We start from the raw sequence: 21,711 nt of genomic DNA on the forward strand, positions 1-21,711 counted from the left end.
CTGCATGGAAGAATGAAAGTCAGAGAGAGCTCAGTGACTGGACTCAGGGGGTGAAGTGCTGTAGCTAACTGCCAATAACTGTCATGAGTGCAGGAATAGGGAGTCACAGCAGTAGTCGTCTCTGATGTGGAATGGTGTGACGGCTGGGTGTGGGTAAACAGCTGGACAAGTAGATACCTGACTGAATGGGGAATAGTCCTCTTTTAGGATTGTGGAATTTTTTATCTGTACGTGACTTTGAATTATGGCCTCATTTAATCCTAATTATGTCATTAAAAACCCTATCTCTAAATCCAGTAACATGGCGGGGGTTAGGGCTTCAACTTATGAATTTTGGGAGGACATAATTCAGTCCATAGCACAATATCCTCCTATGATCTGTTTATTGTCTGTAGGCACTGTAGTGATGTCCTTCTCTTTCTTTTTTTTTTTTTTAAGATTTTATTTTTCCTTTTTCTCCCAAAGCCCCCCAGTACATAGTTGTGTGTTTTTAGTTGTGGATCCTTCTAGTTGTGGCATGAGGGATGCTGCCTCAGCATGGCTTGATGAGCAGTGCCATGTCCGTGCCCAGGATTCGAACCAGTGAAACCCTGGGCTGCCAAAGCGGAGCATGCAAACTTAATAACTCGGCCACGGGGCCGGCCCCTCTTTCTTTCTTGCTATTAGTTATTTGTACCTTTCCTGATTGGCATTTCCAGGATTATCAATTTTATTCTTTCGAAGAGACAACTTCTGACTTTGTTGATCATTTCTATTCTAGATTTGTTTTCTATGTTATTACCTTTCTCTTTGGATTTAATTTATTGTTTTTATTCTAACTTCTTGAGGTGGATGCAGAACTTACTGATTTTTCAGTCTGTCTTCTATTAAAACATGTTCTCTTATTCTAAAATAGCCATGGCTGCATCCTAATGTTCTGATGTATATAATTTACTGTATCATCCAATTCAAAATGTTTTCTGAATTTCCTTCATAATTTATCTTTTGATCTACAGTTTATTTAGCATTGCGTTCTTTAATTTTCAAACATGAGATTTTTTCTTGGTATCCTTTTGTTATTAATGTCTAAGCTTATTTGCACTGAGATCAGAGAACATATTCTGGAGAATTCTCATCACTTTGAAATTTGTTGAAATTTGATGTAGGGCCAGCATACAGTTAACTTTTGTAAATATTCCACGCGGGCTTGAAAATAATAGGTATCCTGCAGTTAGTAGGTATAATATTATACACATGCCAATGAGATCAAGTTTGTTAACTAGGTTTTTCATTTCTATTTCCTTATTGGTTTTCTGATTACTTGTTTTATTAGTTACTGAGAGGGCTATAAAAATTGCCCTACTGTAATAGTGGATTTATCTTTTTCCTTTGAGTTTTGCCAATTTTTGCTTTCTATATTTGGAGGCTATTAGGGATATAGAAATTTTAAATTTTTACTTTGAAATTAAATCTTTCATCATTAGAAAGCATACCTTTTTATGTCCAGTAATAACCGGTGAATTAAACTTTTCATCATTAGGAAGCACACATCTTTATATCCAGTAATATCTATTGCCTTGAATTTATTCTGTCAGATATTAATATAGCTGTAAAACCTTCTACTGTTATTTTAAAACTTTGCATTATATATCTTTTCGTACATTTTAAATGTTACCCTTTAAGGATCCTTTTATATTAAATGTGCCTCTTGCATGCATCACAGATTTGGATTTTATTTTTCATTCAGACTGGCAGTCTTTGCTTTTAATTCAGAAAACTTAGTCCACTTATATTTAATATTGTTACTGATATATGTAGATTTAAATCTACCATCTTACTGTTTCCCTTATATTTGTCCCACCTGTTTGGTGTCATTTTTTTCTTTCCTCTCTTGTTTTTTTGGGGACTAATTGACCATTTTAACTGTTTCATTCTCCTACCTGCCTCCCCCTGACTAAATTGGTATTCATCTTTTTACTATTATTTTAGTAAGTGCGTTAGAGATTAAAATGTACATCCTTGATTTATCTAAGTTTGTATATATATACACACCCTCTACCTGGACCAATAGGCAATTTTTAGGTTGTATTTTTAGTTCTTTATATTTTAAATGCCACAAGGTATTATTTTATATAGTGTCACTTAAATTAATCCACATATTTATCCTTTCTGTTGCTTTTCATTCCTTTCTGAAACTTCAAGTTTCTTGAAAAAACTGCAAGTTTTTTTTTCTGTTTGAACAAACTCTATTGTTTCCTTTGGTATGGGTATTCTGGTAACAAATTCTATAACTTTGTCTGCAAATATCCTTATATTAACTTTATCCTTAAAGGAATTTTCACTGGGTACAGAAATCTAGGTTGGCAGTGATTCTGTTTCAGCCCTATGGCGATGTCTTTCCATTCTCCCCTGTCCTCTGTTGCTTCTGTGGAGAAGTCAGCTGTCAAGCTCATTGTTGCTCTTTGGAAAGTACTCCCTCCCCCACACTGCTCTGGGTACTTTAAACATTTTCCACTTGTATTTACTTTTCAGAAGTCTTACCAGGATGGGCCTAAGAATCATCATCTTTTTATTTATCCCATTGGGATTCATAGGGTTTCTTGAATCTGTGGCCTGTTGTCCTTTGACAGTTTTGGAATGTTCTCAGTCATTTTCTCTCAAAATATTCCCTCTATCTCATTCTCTTTTCTCTTCTCCTTTTACTCCATTAGACATGTTAGGCTCCTCACTGTATCCTCTATTTATCTTATCCTCTCTTCTGTGTTTCCCATTCATTTTCTTCTCCATACTTCAGTCTGGATATTTTCTTCTGATCTGTTTTCAATTACTAGCTATCTCTTTAGCTGTTTCTAATCTGCTGTGGTTATATCTACTGGTTGATTTCTTAATTTTGATTGCTGTAGTTTATTCCTAGAGTTTTCATTTGTTCCTTTTTGTTTTTTTCCAATTCTCCTCTAAAATTCTCAATTTTGTGTCATTCATTTCTTTAAATAAATTAAACATTTAAAATCTATGTCTAAAGATTCCATTATCTGGAATCTGCCAATTGTTTATGCCTTCTTTTGGTTTTTGTTAGGGTTATCTTGTCTCCTATTGTGTTTGGGATTTAAAATTGAATGTTAGATACTGTATATTAAAAACTGTAGAAATAATTTGAGGCCTAGTATAATGCTGTATTTCTCTAAGAGGACTTATATTTACTTCTGGTGGGCTGCTTAATACCCTAGAATTTCATAATCATTTTAATTCAATTTCAGAGATGATTTGAAGCGAGGCCAGTGTAGCCTTTTGGGGGTCCAATCCAGAGTGTGGAAGGTTTTCTAGCTCCCCCCAGCCCTTGGTGGGTCTGTGTAATTTTTGTCCTCTCCACTCTTGTAAGCCTTTCAAGAATGCCACTCAGCTTCTCAGCCACATTTTCTGTAACCTGCAGAGGCCACTAAGGAAAAAATAACCTTAAATGCCAGATTCCTCCTTCTGAGTTTACTTCTTTTCCCAGATCCTATCTCTATAATTCTTTGATGCCTTGTTGATGCTCTAATGTCTTCAGCTAGGCTATTTTCATATTTTATTGCAGAGGAAATAGTTCTTCTCAACTATTTGGATTAGGAAGGTTAATCCAGATTATCTAGTCTACCATTACCAAGAGTAGAAGAAGCCTTAATTTTTCTCAAACAGTATGTTCAAATTCTTTAGGGGAGTGTCTGTTTCTTTCTCTCCTTTTGATGTGGGTAATGCCACATTTTAGTTCTGTCACTGGGATGAAGAAGGGGAATGACAAAACAGACATTGAATCAAGTCCTTTTTTGTACTGCATCTCACTTCTGTGCTCCTTCGTCTTATTTGCAACTCTTGGCCTGGAGCTTCTTCAGGGTTTCAGTGTGGGTTTAGTTCCATCCAAAACCTCATTAGACATGGTCTTAGACATAGTTTTTGTTTCATCCAGAAACATGTCAGGAAATTTTTAAAAGTCTTTCATACATTGTTAAGCAGTTGGCTTCCATTTATTCTATTTATTTCTTTTTGTACTTCTTATTTTTTGTGGAATTGTAAGGGATAGGAAGACAACATGTTCAGCCTACTGTCTTAAATTAGAAGTTCCATTAAATCTTTAAAATGTTCATACACTTTGACCCAGCCATTCTACTTTGTAAGACTTTATTTTACAGATAGACACAAACAAATATACAAAACTATATGGACAAGGATAGTTACTATGGCAATAGTTTAGTAAAATAATGGAAAAACCCAAATATCCATTAATAGATTATTTATATTATGGTACAATACAGAAATTTTGAAAGACTGGGATAAATCGACATAAAATGACGTAATTCCATTTTTGTTAGAAAATAATTTTCAAAATCACATGACAGTATATGCATAGAAGAAGAAACCCAATCCAGTAAGATTGATGTCCTTATAAGAAGAGGAAGAGACACTGGAGATTTCTTTGCATGTGCACAGAAAGAAGGCCATCTGAGGACACAGTGGGAAGGTAGCCATCCACAAGCCAGGCAGAAATTTCTCACCAGAAACTAATCCTATTGGCATTTTGATCTTGGACTTCCAGCCTCCAGAACTGTGAGAAAATTTATTTCTGTTGTTTATCCACCTAGGCTGTGGTATTCTGTTATACAGTCCAAGTAGACTAATACATTTTATAGACAACTTTATGCAGATGTGTTTGAAAATGACATGAAGTAGACAAATTCATAGAAGAATACTTGTCAACATTGATACAAGAAGAAATGGAAAGTCTGAATAGTCCTATCACTACCTTGTAAATGAATCCTTAATTTAAAACTTGACCACATGCCCTGACCGGAGGTTTCAAAAAGCACACCAGCACTGGAGACCAGAGGCAGCAGGAGCAGCAAAGGCACTCATGGCTTGGCCCCTGCCCCTCCCCCAGCAGTGGCAGGTGGTGCCTGCAAACTGATGCTTCAGGAAACAGCAGTGCCAACGACCCAGTCCCCTCCCTCCCCCAGCAGCAGCAACTCTGACGTCAGTCCTTCCAGCACCAGTGGCTGCATCCAAAATGTGGATACTCCTGAGAAAGCACACTGGACCCGAAGACCAGGGGCTGCAGGAGCAGCAGCAGTGCTCACAGCTCAGTTGCTACCCCTCCGCCAGCAATGGCAATGGTGCTAGCAACCTGAGGCTTCAGGAGCACAGCACTACCTGTGATCCAGCCCCCCATGGCAGCATCCCTGACATCAGCCTGACCAGCAGCAGGAACTGCATACAAGACCCTGGGCCCTAGGAGTGACACTCGTGAACCCAGCACCCCCAGCAGCAGTGCTGCCAGCACCCCCAGATAACCCAGGAGCAGCAGCAAAGGTGGTGCACATGGCAGCAGCACCCAAGCCCATGGAGAGGAAGTGGGGAACACGAGACCCAGGCAACCCTGGAAGCCGCAGAGGTGCTTGCAGCCTGGTGACCCCAGCGGTGACACCCACGACTGCAGTGATGCCATAATTAGTAAGGCACCAGCAACCTCAGAGGCACAAGCAGCATGAGGAGGGCACTGATGATGCCTCTGGCAAAGGCATTTGGAGGGTAGAAAGTACAGGCTCTCATTCAACCAGAAGTAACTGAAGCCTTACCCAAATAAGAAAGGTGGTTAATACCACAAATGCACCAGCAGAATAATAATTCATCAAGCACCACGAAGTACAGTAACACAGTAGCACAGAGTCCAAACTTAAAGTCACAGATGGTTGCATCTAACTGACCGAGAATTCAAAATAGCTGTTATGAAGAAACTCGGCGAGTTACAAGAAAACTCAGAAAGACAGTTCAGTGAGCTCAGGAATAAAATTAACAAACAGAATGAGTACTTCACTAAAGAGATCGAAACTCCAGGAAAAAAATAAAAAGCCAAACAGATTCTGTAGATGAAGAACGCAATTAATGAGATGGAAGGTAAAGTAGAAAGCATTGGAAATAGAGCAGACCATATGGAAGAGAGAATTAGTGGACACCAAGATATAAATCTAGAAGTGATTCAGGTGCAAGAGGACAGAGAACTAAGGTTTTTTTAAAATGAAGAAATTCTACAAGAAATATCTAACTCACTTAGGAAAAGCAACATAAGGATAATGGGTATCTCACAAGGAGAAAAAAGGGAGAAAAGAGCAGAGAGCTTATTTAAAGAAATAATATGGGGCTAGCCTGATGGTGTAGTGGTTGAGTTCACGTGCTCCACTTCAGTGGCCCAGAGTTCACAGATTTGGATCTCAGGCATGGACCTACACACCACTCATCAAGCCACACTGTGGCAGCATCTCATAGAAAATAGAGGAAGATTGTCACAGATGTTAGCTCGACGACAATCTTCCTCAAGCAAAAAAAGGAAGATTGGTAACAGATGTTAGCTCAGAGCCAACCTTCCTCACCAAAGAAAGAACGAACGTGAGAATTTCCCAAACCTAGGGAAGGAACTGGATATACAAGTACATGAAACTAATAGAACTCCTAATTATCTCAACGCAAAAAGACTTTCTCCAAGACACATCGTATTAAAACTGTCAAAAGTCAATGACAAAGAAAGAATATTAAGGGTGGCCAGAGAGAAGAAAAGAACTTATAAAGGAACTTCCATCAGGCTATCAGTGGATTTCTCAGCAGGAACTCTACAGGCTAGGAGAGAGTGGAATGATATATTCAAAATATTGAAAGACAAAAACTATCAGCCAAGAATACTCTATCTGGTAAAGTTATCCTTAAGATATGAAGGAGACATAAAGGCTTTCCCAGACAAATAAAAGCTGAGGGAGTTCATCACCACTAGACCTGTCTTACAAGGAATGTTGAAAGAAGACTTCTTACCTGAAACAAAAAGGCAAAGGTATACAAAGTTTTGAACAAGGTGATAAATAGACAGAATCAGAAAATTGCAAATCTGTATCAGAATAGGTTAGTAGACACTTAATTTATAACATAATGGCAAAAAGAACATCAAAAATAACTATAACCACTTCAATTTGGTAAAACTCACAATACAAAAAAGGATAACTTATGACAACAAAAGCATAGAAGAGGAAGAGGAAAAGGATGAAACCTGCAAATGTTGATGGAGATAAGATGTTATCAGAGAAAAAGGGCTGTCTCATCTATGAGATCTTTTATACAAACCTCATGGTAACCACAAAACAAAAAATCAGAGCAGAGTCACAAAACATAAAAAAAGAGGAAACTCAGAAACACATCACAGAAAACCACCAAACTGAAATGGCAGGCAGAAATACAAGGAAAAAGAAACAATGGAAATACAGAACAAACAGAAAACAAAAGATAAAATGGCAATATTAAGCCTTCATATATCAGTTATCACTTTAAATGTAAATGGATTGAATTCACCAATCAAAAGACACAGATTAGGAGCCAGCCCTGGTGGAGCCTAGTGGTTAAGTGCAGTGCGCTCTGCTTCAGCGGCTGGTTCAGTTCCCAGGTGCAGACCTACACTGCTCAGCTGTTAGTGGCCATGCTGTGGTGGTGGCTCACATTCAAAAAGAGGAAAATTGGCAGCAGGTGATAGCTCAGGGAAAATCTTCCTCAGCGAAAAAAAAAAAAGGAGCTGGATGGATTTAAAAAACAAGACCCAACAATATGCTGCTTTCAAGAGACCCATTGCAACTCTAAAGACAAATAGGCTCAGAGTGAAGGAATAGAAAATGATACTGTGAGCAAATGGCAACCAAAAGAAAGCAGGTCTAGCTATACTGATATCAGACAAAGTAGACTTCATGCCAAAGAAGATAACAAGAAACAAAGATAGACATTATATAATGGTAAAAGGGACATCCCACAAAGAGGACATAACATTTATAAATATATTTACACCTGACATAGGAGCACCAAAGTATATGAAGCAACTGCTAACAGACCTAAAGGGAGAAATTGACAGCAACACAATAATAGTCGTGGACTTTAATACCCCACTTACATCAATGAATAGATCAACCAGACAGAAAATCAACAAGGAAATAGTGGCCTTAAATGAAAACCTAGACCAAATGGACTTAATAGATTTATGTAGAACATTCCATCCAAAAGCAGCAGAATACACATTCTTCTCAAGTACACATGGAACATTCTCAAAGATAGACCATATGTTGGGAAATAAAACAAGCCTCAATAAATTTAAGAAGTTTGAAATCATATCAAGAATCTTTCCTGACCACAATGATTTGAATCTAGAAATCAACTACAAGAAGAAAGCTGGAAAAGTGACAAATATGTGGAGACTAAACAACATGCTACTGAACAACTGTTGGACCAGTGGAGAAATCAAAAGAGAAATTTTAAAAATACCTGGAGACAAATGAAAATGAAAACACAACATACCAAAACTTTATGGAATGTAGCAAAAGTGGTACAATTCAGGCCTAACCTGAAGAAACAAGAAAAACCTCAAATAAACTATATGATATTGTACCTAAAAGAACTAGAAAAAAGAAGAAATGAAGCCCCAATCAGTAGAAGGAAGGAAATAATAAAAATCAGGGTGGAAATAGAAACTAAAAAAAACTATAGAAAGGATCAATGAAATTAAGAGCTGGTTCTTTGAAAAGATACACAAAATTGACAAACTCTTAGCTAGACTCACCAAGAAAAAAAGAGAAGGCTCAAATAAATGTCAGAAATGAAAGAGGAGAAATTACAATAGATACCACAGAAATGCGAAGGATTATATAAGAATACTATGAAACACTGTACACTGCAAAAATGGATAGCCCAAATGGATAAATTCTTAGAATCATATATAACCTCCCAAAATTGCATCAAGAAGAAATAGAGAATCTGAATAGACTAATCACAAATAAAGAGATTGAAACAATAATCAGAAACCTCCCCGAAAACAAAAGTCCAGGACCAGATGGCTTCTCTGATGAATTCTACCAAACATTCAATGAAAATCTAATACCTATCCTTCTCAAGGTCTTCCAAAAAAATTGAAGAAGATTGGACACTTCCTAACTCATTTTGCAAGGCCAACATTACCCTGATACCAAAACCAGACAAGGACAACACAAAAAAGGAAAATTACAGCTCACTATCACTGATGAACATAGAGGCAAAAATCCTCAACAAAATATTAGCAAATCAAATGCAACAGTATATTGAAAGGATCATATACTAACAATCAAGTGAGATTTATTCCAGGCATGCAGGGATGGGTCAGCATCTACAAATCAACAATGTGATACACCACATTAACAAAATGATGAATAAAAATCACATGATCATCTCAATAGATGCAGAGAAAGCATTTGACAAGATTGAGCATCCATTTATGATAAAAATTCTCAATAGAATGAGTATAGAAAGAAAGTACCTCAACATCACAAGGGCCATATGTGACAAACCCACAGCCAACATCATGCTCAATGGGGAAAAAGTGAAAGCTATTCTTCTAACAAGAACAAGGCAAAGATGCCTACTCTCACCACTCTAATTCAACATAGTATGGGAAGTCCTAGCCAGAGTAATTAGGCAAGAAAAAGAAATAAAAGGTATCCAAATTGGAAAGGAAGAAGTAAAACTGTCACTATTTGCAGATGACATGATTCTGTATGTAGAAAACCCTAAAGAATCCACCAAAAAACTCTTTGAAATAATTGACGAATACAGTAGAGTTACAGAGTACAAAATCAACATGCAAAAAATCAGTAGCATTTCTATACACTAACAACAAACTAGCAGAAAGAGAAATCAAGAATACAATCCCATTTACAATTGCAACAAAAAGAATAAAATACCTAGAAATAAATTTAACCAAGGAGGTGAAAGCCTACATAACTGAAAACTATAGGACATTATTAAAAGAAATTGAAGAAGACATAAAAAAATGGAAAGATATTCTGTGCTTTTTTTGTTTTTCTTTTGTCCATGAACTAACATCTGTACCGGTCTTCCTCTGTTTTATATGTGAGATGCTGCCACAGCATGGTTTGATGAGTGGTGTGTAGGTCTGTGCCCTGGATCCAAACCCACAAACCCCAGGCTGCTGAAGTGGAGTACACGAACTTAGCCAGTAGCCACCAATAAATAAGGACTTGTTAGTATATTTAAAAAGGGACATCATCACTGCCAAATAGAGTTTATTCCAGGAATGCAAGGCTAGTTTTACATTCAGAAATATTAAATGGAGTCCAGGGACACAGAAGATGATGATGGTCCCCACAGACAAATTATGAAAACAGAAAATAAAGCCTGGAAGCTAGAATGACCTGAATATTCAGAAGCTCCTCCATTAGTTAGATTTGTAAGAAAATTTAATATGGATAGAATATTTCCAGTTGGATGGTGGATTCACAGAACATACCGGTGTTAGCAAAGTGGCAAACTTGATACAGCATTAAAACATTACTTCAGGAACTAGGAAGTCTAATGATGTCCAAAGAAAATATGAAACTTCCACAGGCAGGAAAAGAACAAACATACAACACTCGATTTTAGAAGATCTCCAACTTGTCTTAAATCAATAACCTTCTACTCATTCATGTTATTGTCTTGATTGTTACAGTACAAAACACTCAAAGATTTAGTAAAATAATTCCAACTGGTAAACATGACCTGGTCATTTGTAATAAAATATTTAAAACATGTACACTCATTATGTTTTCAGACAGCAGGAGGAAAAATGTACTACAATATTTTTTCTCATATTAAGGCACTGTCATTTAAACATAAACCTGGAATTCAGGTTTACAGGATAAGATCAAGGCAAGAAGTATCAGATTGCTGTGGAATAATATACATTTCCAGAAGAAGGAAAAGATAAATCACATGCTCGCTTAGTCAAAGAGTTGAAATTTTAATTGTTTAAAGTAGCAGGTGAAATGAATGCTGTTGCTAACCCTGTTGATTTTTGAAAAGATGCTAACTACTAGTAGTATCAAAAGTATGTTCAGGATTGTTTTGATGCCTGTATTTATTAAAAACAAATGGTGGATGACTTCACTTGTATATGGAATCTAAAAAACAAAACAAATGAACAAACAAAGGAAAACAGAAACAGACTCGTAGATACAGAGAACAAACTGATGGATGCCAGAGGGGAGGGAGCTTAGGGGAATCGGGCAAAATAGGTGGAGACTGAGACATACTAACTTGCAGTTATGAAAAATGTCATGGGGATGTTATGTACAGCATAGGGAGTATAGTCAGTAATATTATAATAACTTTGGTGACAGACGGTAACTAGACTTTTTGGGGTGATCATTTCATTTCGTAACGTATATAAATATCAAATCACTATGATGTGCACCTGCAACTAATATATTGTATGTCAGTTATACTTCAATAAGAAAAAGTTTTTAAAAGAACCAGGTAGTAGAAAGGGATGGATTTCTATTCAGAGTAGCTCCTTTTTATTACATGTAACAACATAGTAAATATTTGTTTACAACCGTTGTTTAACAAACCATACCTTTAAGTTTAAGTGGAATCATCAAAAAGGAAATAGTTGTGTGATATGTGATTTTGAGATTAGTCTTAAAATGTAAATAAAATGTAGAAAATATCCTCAGAGACTGTGCCATTTCTATCATATTGATGTGATTTGTGTACAACAATACCTTGTAGAGGTAGTAAACATCAAATTATGTCTTTTGATCTTAACACACCTATTATTTATCTTATTTTGTATATTACTTGTGAATTAGAATCTTCCAAAGTATTTCAGGGACAAATACAAATTATTCACCTAGTTTAATTCCTTCTTTGCAGAATGAAGAATCCAGGTTTTGTAATATGAGATTTTATTTTTAATATCTCCAGAACTATTATTTAAAAAAACCTTCAGAAATAGTGCAATTCTTTCAGATTTATGGGTTACCAATTTTCTTGGTATACTTTCCATTTATTCCTCGTAATGTCTTTTTCCTTATTTTTCTGTGACGCTTCAGGTTAATGACATTGGACAAATTGAACATTTACATTGTTAATCCCAAGTGTTTTTAGCACTAACTAGGAGTAATTTTATCTACCCTATCCACCTGGCCTCCGTCCTAACAAATATTTAATTTTATTTGATTAATTTAACTTAACTTTGACGTTGAAAGCTAATTTATGTTCTCTTTTTAGCAAAATGACCTGAGTAGTTCACTGCTTTCGACCCGAAGGGACTGGACGTACTACTTTGTTCAAAGTACATTTCCTTATGGAATTAATAAAGAAAATAGAACATTGGTCTAATAAAGTCTCCTTTTAGTTTTGGAAAGCTTAATTATTTATCTCATACTTTACCCACGAAAAGCAAACTAAAGTCAAAATAGTCAAAGTATGAAATTAGATGTTCAGACTTTCGATTTGTAAAGTGAAAGGGGGGGCTACTTTAGATTATATTACAGTACTTTAATTGCTATTATGGTACAACAAGGACAAATTTCTCAGTCATATACCTGAGAAGTTTTTATTAAGTCCCTTCAGAGTTAAAGCTTTGAACTACCTTTTCTTGGTCAAATTATAGAGTATATTAAAGTCACTGAAAGTTTGCCTAAGCTTATTAATTTTAGTATGCCTTTTCTATTTGGATTATTCAAATATTTTTAAAATATACATACAGAGCATTCACATACAAATTAATAGTGCATGTGGAATTTATCAATGTGGATTTGGATTGCTCCAGCACTATATGAAAGTAGATAATGACCTCTCAGTCTCTAATTGCTTTTCCACTTCGAAAATGTGTCTTGTCATACATGGACATTAATAATAATTCAAGAATAGGAAAGGGGATTTATCCCTGAGAGTTCTGTCTTATCGATTGTTAAAACCATATAATAGTAATTCTGGGAAACTCTGGTCACTCTGCTCTCTGTGCTCCTGCCTTCTATCTGCCACTGTGAAAGTTAGTCTTCTCTTGCCCTGAATATTTTGTCTTCATCATGTGTGTTAGTCCTCTTTTATTTTGAGAGTTATGGATCCCTGCAGAAATCTACTTACCAGTTAACTAAGCTTCAAGGTAGAATCCATTTTGTGTATCACACTCAACCTGTATGTGGCAACCTAAAGCACACTAATTGATTATAGGAGGGATAGAAAACTATGCCTACGTACAGTAACATATTTAAAAGGACAGCTTCTTTTTATAGCAGCTTTACTGCAATATTATTCACACACAATTCAGCATTTACAGTTAAGTGGACAATTCAGTGGTTTTTAGTTTACAGTTCAATTCACAGCTTTGCAGCCATCATCGCAGTCAATTTTAAAGCATATTCATCATCCCCCAAAGAAACCCCGTACCTTTCTTTTAGCGATCATTCCTCATTTCCCTCATCCTCCCCACTACCTAGGCAACTGCTCGTCTAATTTCTGTTCACCTCTTCTGGACATTTAATGTGAATGGAATCATGCAATATGTGATTCTTTGTGACGATTCTTTCACGTAGCATAATGTTTTGAAGACCTATCCGTGTTGTAGCGTGTATCAGTACTTCTTTTTATTGCCAAATACTATTCCATTGTATGGTTATACCTCATTTTATTTATCCATTCATCAGTTGATAGGAATTTGGGTTGCTTCCACTCTTTGGCTGTTATGAGTAAGACTGCTGTGAACATTCACGTACAAGTTTTTGTGTAGACATATGTTTTCATTTCTCTCAAGTATACACCTAGAAGTGGAATTGCTGAGTCATATGGGAACTAATGTGTAATCTTTTGAGGAACTGCCGGCTGCTTTCTAAAAAGAAGACAGATCTGATGCAATTTTTATGTTTTGTAAAGTGGGCAAGCTTATGAAAGTGTGGGTTATTAACCTTTAAATGAACTACAAAATTGTCTTAGATATTTGATTAAAACACCAGCTGGTAAGTCTGTTGAAGTTTTAACTGTAATTTACCACAGTAAGAGAGTAAAGAAAATCCACGAGATCATCTTAACAGATGCAGGAAAACCATTTTACAAAATTAAACGTCCCTTCGTGATAGAAAAGCACACTTACGAACTAGGAAAAGAAATGAATTTTTTTAATCTGATAGAGAATATTTAGCAAAAAACTTACAGGAAATATCGTACTTCTTAGTGACATGTTAAAAACTTTCTCTTTAAGATTGGGAATGAGATCAGAGTGCCTACTGGGCCCAGCCCTGTAGCACAGTGGTTAAGGTCGCGTGCACCACTTCGGCAGCCCAGGGTTCACCAGTTCGAATCCCAGCTGTGGACCTAACACCGTGTATCTCAAGCCACATTGTGGCCGGTGTCCCACATATAAAATAAAGGAATATGGGCACGGATGTTAGCTCAGGGTCGATCTTCCTCAGCAAAAAGAGGAGGATTGGTAGCAGATGTTAGCTCAGGGCTAATCCTCCTCCTCAAAAAAAAACGAGTGCCTACTATCACAGTTTCCATTCAGCAGTATACTGGAGGTCCTAGCCAGTGTAATAAAGCAGGAAAAAGAAGTAAGAGCTGTAAAGATTGGGAAGGAAGAATAAAACTGATTTTATTCACAGATGATGTGGATGTGTACATAGAAAATCTAAAAGAATCTGCAGATAAATTATTAGAACTAATAAGTGAGTTTAGCAGAGTTCTTAGATTAAAGGTCAGTTTTTTTAAAAAGCACTTGTTTCTATGTATCAGTAATAAGCAGTTAGAAAATGAAATTTCAAAAAATACCATTTAAAATTATGTACTTTGATATAAATAACATAAGATGTATTAAATTTCTATATACAAAACTATTAAATGTTGAGAAAAATTAAAGAAGACCTAAATAAAAAGAGAAAGGTATCATATTCACCATTTCAGATACAATACTGTAAAGGTGTCAGTTTCCCCCAAATTTATCTGTAGATTGAATGTAATCTCAAAGTCCCACTGGGTTGTGTGTGTGTGTGTGGCGTGCGCACACATGCATGCATAAGTGCGTACAAAGTGACAAGCTGATTCTAAAATTTATGTGGAACTGCAAAAAGCTGAGAACTGCAAAGTATTCTTGAAGAACAAGGTGGGATGACTTACTCTCCTGGATAGCAGAACTTATTACAAAGCTAGACTTATTAAAGACTGTGGTACTGGCAAAACATAGACAAATAGACTATGGAACAGGATGAAGAGCCCAGGAATAGACTTACACACATATGGACACTTGATCTGTGTATGACAGGTGGTTCTGCAGAGCAGTGAGGAAAGAAAGGTCTTTGAAATAATGGTGCTGAGTCAATTGAGTATCAGTAGGGGGGAGAGGGGAATCTCGACCTCCTACTTCACACCATAGACGAAATGACTGTTTTGTTATTTTTTTAAATTTATTTCTTTATTTTCCTTCTTCTCCCCAAAGTCCCCAAGTACATAGTTGTGAATTCTAGCTGTGGGTCCTTCTAGTTGTGGCATGTGGGATGCCGCCTCAGCATGGCCTGATGAGCAGTGTCATGTCTGCGCCCAGCATCTGAACCAGCGAAACCCTGGGCCACCAAAGCGGAGCAGGCAAACTTAACCACTTGGCCACAGGGCCAGCCCCGTGACTGGTATTTTAGATCTAAGTGTGAAAGGCAAAACTATAAAGCTTCTAGAAGATACTATAGAATATTTTTAAAACCTTGGGATAAACTCTTTTATTTTTATTTATGTATTTATTTGTGAGAAAGATTGGCCCTGAGGTAACATATGTTGCCAAACTTACTCTTTTTGCTTGAGGAAGATTGTCACTGAGCTAACATCTGTGCCATCTTCCTCTATTTTATGTGGGATGCCGACACAGCGTGGCTTGACGAGCGGCACTAGGTTTGCGCCCCGGATCCAAACCTGTGAACACCAGGCCGCCGAAGTGGAGTGCACAAACTTAACCACTACACCACCAGGCTGGCTCCTTGAATAGATATTTTTTAAAAAGAGGATATTCAAATGTACAAAAGAAATTGTTTGAAAGATACCCAATGTCATTAGTAATCAGAGAAACGCAGATTAATGCCACAATGAGATACCATTCACAGCCTCTAAAGTGACTAATATTCAGAGACTTACAATATCAGAGATTGGCGGAGATGTGAAGCAGCCAGAACTCTCTCATTCTATCACTTTGGGAAACTGTTTGGCTCTATCTACTAAAACTAAACAAATTACACAATGTCATAGCAGCACTATTCATATTCGCCAAAAGCTAGAAGCAGCCCAAATGCTCAGCAACAAATAGAACGGTAGAATGACTGAATATATCATATTTCTACAGAGGAACGTTATACAGCAGTGAATGAACTAACTACAGATATACAGAATAGTGTGGATGGATCTCACAGACTTGACGTTAACTGAAAGAAGCCAGGAACAAAAGAACATATACTGTATGACTGCATTTTATATAAAGTTCAAACACCAAACTCTAATGTTTGATGTCAGGATAGTGGTTACTTTGGAGAGAAAAGAGAACACTGATTGTAAGGTGACACCTGGGGGGCTTCTGGGGTGCTAACAATGTTCTATTGTTTGATTTGGGTAGGTTTTTCCCATTATTATTTTCCCCAACTTCATTGAAGTATAATTGATGTACAATGAATTATACCTGTTTAAAATGTACAGTTTGATCAGGTATATGTGTATATGTATATATACACATACACACCTATGAAACCATTACCATAAGCTAGATTAAAAATATTTCCATCTTCTCCCCTTCCCCTCAAATTTCCCCAAGCTCTTTCTAATCCATCCCTCCCTCTACCCCAGGCTCCAGGCAACCACTGATCTGCTTTCTGTCATTATAGATTAGTTTTTATTTTCTAGAATTTTGTATAAATGGAATCATACAGTAAATACTCTTTTTTTGCCTGGCTTTTTTCAGTATAATGATTCATCCACTTGGTTAGTATTTCAAAGTTCACACAACATGCTTCCTTCCTTTTTATTGCTCAGTAGTATCTTGTTGTATGAATCTACCACAATTTGTTTATCCACTGACCTGTTGTGGACATTTGGATTATTTACAGTTTTTAGCTATTGCAAATAAAGTTGCTGTGCACATACATGTACAAGTCCTTGAATGCACATGTTTTCATTTCTCTTGGATCATATGGTAGTGTATGTGTTTAACTTTTTAAAAACTGTTTTTACACAGGTGTTTGCTTTGTGATAATTCATTGAATTGTACATTTATATTTTGTGCACTTTTCTCCATGTATGTTAAACTTTTCAATTAAAAAAAAATGCTAAGGCTGGCCCAGTGGCATATGCATTCCGCCTCAGCAGCCCAGGGTTCGTGGGTTCAGATCCTGGGTGCAGACCTAGCACCACTCATCAAGCTATGCTGTGGTGGTCTCCCACATAAAATAGAGGAAGATGAGCACAGATGTTAGCTCAGTGACAACCTTCCTCACCAAAAAAAATAAAGTTATGTTTGGGGCCGGCCTGGTGACACAGCGGTTAAGTGCGCACATTCTGCTTCGCTGGCCCAGGGTTTGCCGTTCGGATCCCGGGTGCTGACATGGCACCACTTGGCAAGCCATGCTATGGTAGGCGTCCCACATATAAAGTAGAGGAAGATGGGCACAGATGTTAGCTCAGGACCGGTCTTCCTCAGCAAAAAGAGGAGGATTGGCAGCAGATGTTAGCTCAGGGCTAATCTTCTCAAAAAAAAAAGCTAACTTTTCTAGCGTGAAGTTATACCTGATAGGTCTCATTCTGGCATTTAGGGAGCCATGGCCTGAGGTACCCCTTCTCCACTCACCCTAAAGCACAACCTGACAGTTGACATACCCCATTATATACATAATTATATTTGCCTCTCACAAGAGCCCTAGAGAGAGAGAAACGCCAGGGAAACCCACAGAGGCTGCCCATTACTTTAGTAAATGTGAATAAACCACCAGAGAATACTGGCCATACAAGGAAAGTAGTGTGAAAGAGAAAAACCAACACCTAAGGAAACGTAATTCAGGGAATAGAAGATAAATTTTAAAAACTAATCTACTCAGAGATTAAAGAAAATATTGAGTCCATAAATGGGATGCTATTAAAAGAAGCAGTCAAAGAACCAAAAAGAGCTCATAGATTTAAAGAAGACCAAAACCTTCTAAGCATGACACAAAATCCAGAAGTCATAAAAGATTGATAAATTTGCATACATAAAGGTAAAAACTTTCTGCAAGGCAAGAATCACCATGTGAGTAAAATCAAAAGACAACAGATTGAGGAAAGATTTTGCAACTCGTGTCACAAAGGGCTGATTTCTCTAAAATACAGAAGGCTCCCTCAAAGCATTAGGAAAGATCACCCGGAAGACAGTGAGCAAAGGCAGTGAGTAGACAGTTCATAGGGAAGAAATACAGATGACTCTTGGATATGTGAAAAGGTGGTCAAAGTCAATCATAATGGAGAGAAATGATTAAAAATATACCAGGATCCTGTTTTTCACCCGTGAGACTGGCAAAAATAAAAAGTTGTAAGAAACATTATTAGTGAGAATGTGAGGAAATAGGCATTCTTACACATAAATTACTGCATCTCCAAAGGGTGTTTTGACAATATCTGTCCAGATTAAAACTGCACAAGCCCTTTGATTTAGCAATTGCACTTCTAGGAACTTCCCCTCTAGTGGTATTTGCCCTTGTCCAAAAGACATACACAGTTTGCAGCATTGTTTGCAAGGCCTAAAGACTGGAAACAACCTGAATGTCCGTCAGTAAGGAGCTGGCTGAATCTGTAATACAGTCTACAGTGCAACCCCACGCAACCCAAACAGGGAAAGTCTTTGTAAAGTATTTGATAGAGAACACTCCTCAAAATATACTGCCTAGTGAGAAAAGCAAAGTGCTGAACGTGTATATGACATGTTCCCATTTGTTTGAAAAAAAGAAGAGTGGGGTCAGGAGAGGAAAAAATAGACATTTTTTTCCTTGAGTATGTGTAGACTCTCTCTGGAAAGGTGCTGAAGAAACTGATAATATTGGTAGCTTCTGAAGAGAAGAAAGTGAGCAGCTAGACGGCTGAGTTTAGGGGGAATCTTTTAAATTTTAAAACATGCAAATGTATTTTCTATTCCAAAAAAATTTAAATATTTTCAATAGAAGGTTAAGAAGAAAAAGTTGAAGAACTTTCCCAGAATGTATGATTGAAAAATAGAGATGGAAAGTATGAGAGAAAAATTAAGAGACAGAGGACCAATTCCAAAAGATCCAAAAGCCCCAGTAGGATACCCAGAAAGAGAGGGCCGAGAAAATGGAGAAGAGAGAGTTATCAAGGCAGTAATAGAAGGAAGTTTCCCGAACCAGAGAAGTGGCCACTGTTAGTTCTTTATGTTTACTCTAACTATCCTCCGTTACTGCTAGCTCTACTCTCTGAAAGTATTACCATCTTCTGTGTGATAACTATTAAAATACTTGAAGACAATTTAACACCTCTTCTATGTTCTGTTCCTTTCAGATTAATTATTCCTAGTCCTCCCATCGATTTTGTAAATATTTCAAATAAAGTGTTAGTGAATGTGTGCAGAAATGGGCACACTCGTATACCATAGGTGGGATATAAGTTGTTAGCGTCTGTGGAGAGCACCTTGGCCATATTGATGAGCCAGCAGTTGTTCTAGGGTATCATTCTGGAGAATGGATCGTGTATATGCACAAAGATGTGCGTTCATGAATGCTCATTGCAGCATTGTTTGTAATAGCAAAAAAAAAGTAAACAATTTAAATGTCCGTCTAAGGAGGACTGGTCAGATGAATCATGGTTGCAGCCATTCTGTTGGAGCACCCTGTAGTTCTTAAAAGGAACAAGCTAGATCTGTCTTATCTCAACGTGGAAAGCTCTCCAGAACACGTTAAGTAAATTGGATAAGTTGTAGAACAATATTTACAGCAGGACCCTATTTTTATGAAAAGCTGTACGTATATGTGTATGAAATGCCTCGAAAAAGTACTGGACAGCTGCACTCCGAACTTTCCAGTGGTTGCCCTGGACTGGCAGTGTGGGGTGGGCACAGATACGTGACTAGGGACTTGCTTCTTAGGCTCTATTTTTATATTGTTTTGTTCTGTTGCAATGAGAATACATCCATGAACTACTTGTACAATAAATATTTTCCAATTTATGTTGAAAGGTCCCTTTCCCTTGAGCTATTTTTTATATTACATGATTTTGAGTCCCTTCACAATTCTGCGTCCTCTCCTCTGCATGTTATTGTGGTTTGTCTTAAAATGTAGAGCCCAGGTGGGATATTATAATCCAGCTTAGGTCAGACTAACTCTTAATACAGTAGAATTGCTATTATCCAATGTCTGGACAGTGTATGCTTGCTGTGTAGGTTGACATTGGCCTTATCACAATGGTGGCTTACATAAATGTATGGCCAGCTAAAACCCCCATGCCCTTACACATGAACTGCTCAGTCTGGCATTTTCCATCTTATCCCCTAAAAGCACGTCTATATAATGTTTGCTTTCAGCATCAGCTTATAAGCCACCAAGACTATCATTCATTACTCTATCATCATACCTTGTTTCTGACCAAAAGTTGTATTAGGGATTAAATTACTTCATATGCTTCAACCTAATATCTGACTTTATGCTTCACCTTATTTTGCTTTTAAAAAAATTTTTAATTATATGTGTAAAACCTGAATGTATTGTAAAAACTTACCATTCTTATTGAATTGTATGTGTATTTTTTCCTTTTATTTACTTTTGTACATATAAGTACCTATAGAATATATACTATTGGGGTTTCTCGGGTAAGGGTACTTTTTTAAAATAAATGTTATACTAAGTTATATTCTGCTTTTCACTTCACAATATCAGTAAATGTACATCATCCTCTCCAATCCTAGATATTATAAGATTCTTAAATTATTAGCAATTGTGGGTGAAAAACAAATAGCACATTGATTTATTTTGCATTTCTAAGGTTATTAGTGGAATTAAATATCTTTTTATATGTTTGTTGGCTATTTTTTTTAACTTTGCTCTTGATGTTATAGTGTAGAAAATTAAAATTTGGATGTAGTCAAATCTATCAATATTTTTCCTTTTCTAGTTTTTTGTTCAAAATAGCTTCTCTACTTCTTGCTCATACCTATATTTTTTATTTCCTGTAATACTTTTATAGTGGTTTTTTAAAATTTAGATCTTTAGTCCATCCTAAAATTACTTTTCTGAATGATATGAGCTAGAGATCTAACTTTATTTTTTTCCCAAATAGCTAACAGTCCCAATTTATTAATAGTTCATCTTTTCCCACTGATTTGAAAGGACTTTATTCTATACTAAATTCCCATGACATATATATATACACATAATATATATACACACACGAGCATATGTGCCAGGCACATATATACATATATTTGGGAATTTACTGTGTATTAAACACTGCCCACTGTTCTGTTCATCGATGTATTTGTCACCCATGCCAGTACCACACTGTTCTGTCTGACATTTACTGGTACACATTCCCCGTTTGTCTTCCTTTTTCAAAATTGCTTTGGTCATTCTTGTATATTTGCTTTTCTATATTAATACTTTAGAGTTTGAATATATAAAGACATGAAGGAAAACATTTGCCATCATTGAGGATATTCACAAAGATGTCCTGAAGACGTTGAGAACAGTTTTAGAAAGGGTGGCTCCAAAAGTATTTTGAGAAATTGGAGATATAACCTGATGATAATTTTGAAGGGGGTGATAGCCATTTCACTGAAGGGTTTTTTTTTTTAATGGATCATTTGTCACTTCACTCTGTTATCTAACAAAGTAGCCATCTCCCATGTACATTTTGATGTACGTATGTAAAGTC

The 21,711-nt window shown here is 36.6% G+C and overlaps 1 protein-coding gene across 5 annotated transcripts in view; it reads left to right on the forward strand.

The window, feature by feature from the left end:
* The window catches only part of LIN9 (lin-9 DREAM MuvB core complex component), a 94,478-nt gene that overhangs the window by 63,615 nt on the left and 9,152 nt on the right, over nt 1-21,711 (forward strand). The gene's annotated exons all lie outside the window — the stretch shown is intronic.

The sequence above is a fragment of the Equus caballus genome, chromosome 30, assembly GCF_041296265.1.
Source record: "Equus caballus isolate H_3958 breed thoroughbred chromosome 30, TB-T2T, whole genome shotgun sequence".
Lineage (NCBI taxonomy): Eukaryota > Metazoa > Chordata > Mammalia > Perissodactyla > Equidae > Equus > Equus caballus.